This window comes from Botryllus schlosseri, chromosome 13 (assembly GCF_051294905.1).
Source record: "Botryllus schlosseri isolate E-star chromosome 13, Bs_hap1, whole genome shotgun sequence".
Taxonomy (NCBI): Eukaryota; Metazoa; Chordata; class Ascidiacea; order Stolidobranchia; family Styelidae; genus Botryllus; species Botryllus schlosseri.
In genome coordinates, this window is record NC_137248.1 from 21,929,364 (window position 1) to 21,935,150 (window position 5,787).

The window sequence follows — 5,787 nt, forward strand, 5'->3', positions numbered from 1 at the left end:
GGTAGTAAACTGTGTTATATGAGACTACTAAAAACAACAACAACAACAGATGATCAATTGCAGCAATAACACTACTAAAAACAACAACAACAGATGATCAATTGCAGCAATAACAGAATGATGAGAAACGAGAAGTGGTATTCACTTTCAATGCCAACATCAATGTGCAGTTGTACAGTTCTCAACTTCACGAATCATTTGCATTTACTCAATGCACAAGAATAGTCATTGGTTCTGTTGTCAGGGAACTGCACCAACTGTCAGGAAGTACTTCAATAGCTGAGATCTGTAGAAGCCAGCATCTCGAGTATGAAAATTTGTGCCAAATGAAGAGAGTTGGTGCAAGTTGACATTTTCCGGGATTGCCCAGCGCCAATTTCCATCCAACACATGGCCATCACTATTCACATTATCCCCTTGAACTGCTGGTGATGACATCAACATTGAGCCATTCTTGTTCGGTATAAAATTGCGAAGCACAACAGCAGCTTGCACGATTGCTTTTACACGTTCAACATGACAATTTATAGGCCTGTAAAATATTTGGAAACGTACAGCAAGTATGCCGAGGGCATTTTCAATCTCACGTCTTGCTCTACACAAGCGATAATTGAAAATTTTTTTGTTGGCATCTAAAAAACGACCAGGAAATGGTTTCATCATTCCCACTTTTAGTGGAAATGCATCATCAAATGCAAAGTAATACGGTATGATTATGTCGGAGTATGGTAAAAGGCTAGGCGATGGAATACCCAATGTGCCATTTTCAAATCTACGGCCCATAGTGGAATTGGAATAGACACCACCATCACTGTGACGACCACAATCTCCGATAGAAACCAGCGTAAATCGATACTGAGCGTCACATACAGCTAACAAAACAATGGAGAAAAATCCTATGTAATTATAGTAATCACTGCCAGAATTCAGTGGCGCTTTAATCTTTATATGCTTCCCATCAAGGGCACCAATGCACTTGGGAGATTGCCATATATCTGAAAATTCAGAAGTAATTCGAAGCCAGTCCGTGGTAGAGGGGGGGGGGGCGCAAGAACAATAGGTGCGAGTTTAGCCTGAATTGCTTTGCAGCACTCATCAATAATTACTCCCATACTCCCACTGTCGTATGACCAACACGGAAGGAGAAGGACAGTTTTACTTGATCAGCTCCAGGAGAAGGACAGTTTAACTTGATCAGCTCCAGTGATAAGGTATCTGAAAAATGATTAATGGTACACTGAACATCAGTGGCGTAGCAGCAATGTTCCCTCTAATTTTTCACGAGTCTGCGCAAACACGCCAACTCACTGCGCAGGCCCTTGGCCAACTGTGCGCAACCACCCTCCCATAGGGCAATAAAACTAACTTCTGGGGGGCTTCGCCCCCAGACCCCCCTCGGGCTATGGGATTTTTTTCCGGTGCTTGTCATATACATTAGGTAAATACCCGTTTAGTGCTTCTTGTCGCCTGAACGCGATGCGCGAAAAAATTATACAATTCATGATTGCATAGGTCAATATGATCGACAATTGCATAATTTTTATCCTTTCCCTGCTCACATAATCAGATTTACCCGCAGAGCTGATCGAGTGAGGTGTGTTGGAATATATAGGCCCTCTAAATAAAAAAAAAACATCTTCCGGCGTACGCGTTGGTATAATGACTTCGTTATATGATGCTATTTCGTGACCTCGTATATGCTATGTCAAAAGATAATGAAATCGCCCAAACGTGGTAAACTAAAAGACGTACACAATTTCAAATTGGTATTTCCTTACTGGAAAATAATGTTCCCTCGATATGGCGTTTGTCCTATTGTGGGACTCGGATCGCCAAAACAGGAACATTCCGCGCCAGCCATTTGGGCGCCTATGGACATGGACAATTAAACATATATGTATTATATAACGACGTTTTCGGTCAGCACAAGGGCAGTCTTTTTCAGTCAAGGTTTTCTCGCTGACGATCGTTCTGGCGCACTTATCGAAGTCACATGGTACATAGCCCTTAACTTTATATGTCTTGGAGCGTCATCGTGCGGTAATAACCGTCGCCCTAGTCCCCATTTCTATAAATCATGCGTTGGGTACCCAATAATCAAGATATCTTACAATACGAAATCACGCGCAGCGCGAAAAAAAATCCTGAAAAATTCCAAAAAAAGACACCGTGATTAATGTTATTTACCGAAATTATTTTGGGCCCTCTTCGAGCTCGGCCCTCCAATTGGCGGATTTGGGGTGCGGCAGTTATGGTCCTGAGTAAATCTTATGCAATGTTCAAGCCACGCGGAGAAGACTATTCGCTAGTTTATCGCAGATTAACTTTGACCTAGCCCATTGTTATTTATAACTTTGTTAAACCATATGTTATTTCGCCTTTCCCAGAAAATAATTCGCTACTGAAATGATATCTATATCGCCCACGCGTACGAGACCATACTAAAAAATACCTTCCGTGAGTCGCACGTGATTGCAAATTCTCATTCCTTCACGGAGGGCAATATTTACTTTTGCGGGCCGCACTTGTAAGCAGGGCTGTGGAGTCGGAGTCGGTGGAGTCGGAGTCGGAGTCTGGGTAATTTTCGCTTGGTGGAGTCGGAGTCGGAGTCGTGAAAACTATAATAGCTGGAGTCGGAGTCGGAGTCGGAGTCGGTGGGAAAATACTGACTGGAGTCGGAGTCGGAGTTTGTGAGAATGACCCTGACTTCGACTCCGACTCCGACTCCAACTTCTCTATCATGAAAACATTTGCTTTCAAAGAATTTTCAACAGAATTTTTATGTACCACCAATCACTGTTATTAATAACCATACAGATCAGGTGCGGCCATCCCGTGGCACGCAGGCCACGAGAAGGTTAGGTGTGGCCTGCGAGGTAATTCTCGAAATTATTTATGACATCAGGTACAATTGCAAGGCCAACCAAAATTTGATTAGCATGACCGCGAAATTTGCAACAGTTCTGACGCATTGACGTATCCAGGAGCCAGCCACATTTATCCCAGATCTTTGTATATATGATCATAAAGTAGCATATTTCATAGCAGATGTATTTGACTCGGTATTTTTCTCGGTAGGCTACTTCGCGTGATTTATTGTCACTAGATTTCTTGCATTCAGTATTTGAGCCCCGTTCTGAAAATTAAAATACATATTATTCATAGAATTGAGTCTAACTATATTCGTAATTAGGAGATAACGTGTCGTCCAACATGCGGCTTCGCTTATGCACTCGTAGCGAGATCGTCGACAAAACATTTGCACGAAATGATAGAGGCATGTTCACTGATGCCGTCGATTTTGCTATGTCTAAACGTCGAAAAATCCTGTCCTTGCCCAATGAGCCCAGTGGTATACAAATGAGCCCAGTGGTATACAGATGCGAACCCCAATGTATGTAAGCAACATATTTATTGATAAAATTCAGTCATTATCTTGCAAAAAAATTTCGCGCTTCGCGCGACCTGGGCCTGATTGCGCACTGCACAGTTGCATGACATATTGTTATCAATTTTAGAGCGTATTAATATAGGCTTAAGTCTTGTTTGCAATGTTAGCGAATTCGGTTCGCTCCTATCGGACGACTAAAAAAGGTTATCAACATTCCGGTTGACCGCGCAATGGTTCGTAAATCTCATGTGTCCCCTTGGCCGAAAAATTTGCCCACCGCTGATATAGATAAAATTAGACATTACTTGCAAATTACAACTCAGTTACACAGGGGAAGAAAATCGCAAAATGCGTTTTCGCGATGCAGTCAAAATTGATGCAATTTTTGGAATTAAACCATGATACTGTGACAGAGCAAATGCATCGGCGAGTTTTGTAAAATTGTAAAAATGATGTAAATATGACTAAACGATGCTTTCCACTTGACAAAATTAAAAATATTTGTAGTGTAGCTTAGCTGTTTGGGCCGAACAAATGATTAAGAAAGACTGCAAGTCCCAATCCCTGAATACTTGATTAAGTACATGTAGACTATAGACATATGCTATGGTCTTTGACTACTTAACTAAATTCCATTTATGGCCAATGTCTAAGAGTGTGCGTGTTTGTAATCAGGATAGTGTGCAATGACAAAATTAGTAAGTTTAATCTCTTTATCAGTTGCTGACTCATACACAAGACCTACACTTGGATTTTTATCTACATTTTTATTATACAGGATTGGATATCTGCCATATTTGAATGATTCATACATTTCAGGATACTAGAGAGTGTTTTCTTGACGTATAGCCACTAGTGCTACACAGTATATAGACAGACAGACAGACCTATAGGCTCGGCGAGTGGGCGACTGAGCAGCGTGCAAGGCTTTGGCCCGACAGGCTTACCGGCCTGTAGGCTTGCAGGCATGTAGACTTACATGCCTATAGGCAATAGGCATAATACAGGTCTATAGGCTTACAGGCTCATATGCTTACACGCCTATATCATCTAATTTTCATTTTATCACCATTAATTGCTGGAACTAATTATATTAGACTTGAATTTATTTGACGCTGACACTACGATTGACGAATGGGATATACCTGCTGTGTGCCAAATTGCCGTTCTGGATACAATCCCAGAAAAAGTTCTACAGTAGAGGAATGCTCAGTTTTACATGAACGCATGTCTGTTTTTCCACAAGAGCAACATTTACGGCTGAAATGGATTAGAGCGATTCCACGCAAAAATTAGATAGTAACAATATACACCAGGGTGTGTGCGAAGCATTTCTCTCCTGATGACTTCATGGTAGACACATGTGATACAAACAGCACCCGCCGAAACCAGCACGAATTTCAGAAATTATCAAGATCACGTTTGAAACCGGGTGTTGTTCCTCATATTTTCCCGAATCTGTCTCAGTATTTGAGTGTACCGAGCCCTAAATCTCGGAGTACGAAATCAACAAGTGCTTCTGCAAGACGTGAAATGCAAAATTCTCTAATTGAGGGCCGTAACAAGCAAATTTTTCTGCTTGAAAATATTGAAACATTAGTTTCTCTGAAGGAGAAGATTAAGAACGAGACACTACCATCTGGATATAGTTCTGTGTGCACCGATGATTCGCTGCAATTTCACTGGATGGAGACATCAGAAAATATGATCAATCCACCGAAACTTGCCATATCCCTTCTCATAAAGCAGAATTTGGAAGTCTTTGCTTTTGTTAATTCCAAACCAGTTCCCAGATCGATGTATGAGAACGTGCTTCCAACCGGATTTGTACAAAGCACCAGCCAGGTAAGGTAGCCAATGTGCTTGCTGTATGCAGGAAACTGTATAGTGGCAGTGATGACTCGAGCAGCATTAGTCTTGCTGTGTCTATCCTGGAAGATTATCTCGTCGCTACGGCAGAGTCCACAGCTCTACAGGATGGCTGCATGACACCTTTGTTAGGATTTATTGTGGAACCGTTGAAATTGATTCAAATCCACCCAAAAGGTCGCCGATATTCACCTGATACTCTTATGTTGGCTTTCCTGTCGAGATTGACTAGTCCTGCACTGTACAAAAAGTTGAAGCATTTCTTTGGCTTGCCTTCGATGAGTCGACTTCGCCAAATATCATCGAAAATGACTGTGGAGCCAAGAAAAGTAGACTTGCATTATTTAAAAGAGCGATCAAAAGACATAACACCCCGCGATCGTATCGTATGCCTCGTGATAGAGGAGGTGTATACAGCACAAAGAATTGAGTACACCAATGGCTCATTCGCGGGTCGGACTGGGGAAGGCAAACCATCACGTAATGGGCAAAAAAGAGTTATCAATCCCTAGTCTAGATATCCCTGA

At 41.9% G+C, this 5,787-nt stretch overlaps 1 pseudogene; it reads right to left on the bottom strand.

Annotated features, from left to right (window-relative positions):
* Positions 1 to 212: 212 nt before the first annotated feature.
* Positions 213 to 4,360, bottom strand: LOC145454201 (uncharacterized; annotated as a pseudogene).
* Positions 4,361 to 5,787: the final 1,427 nt, after the last annotated feature.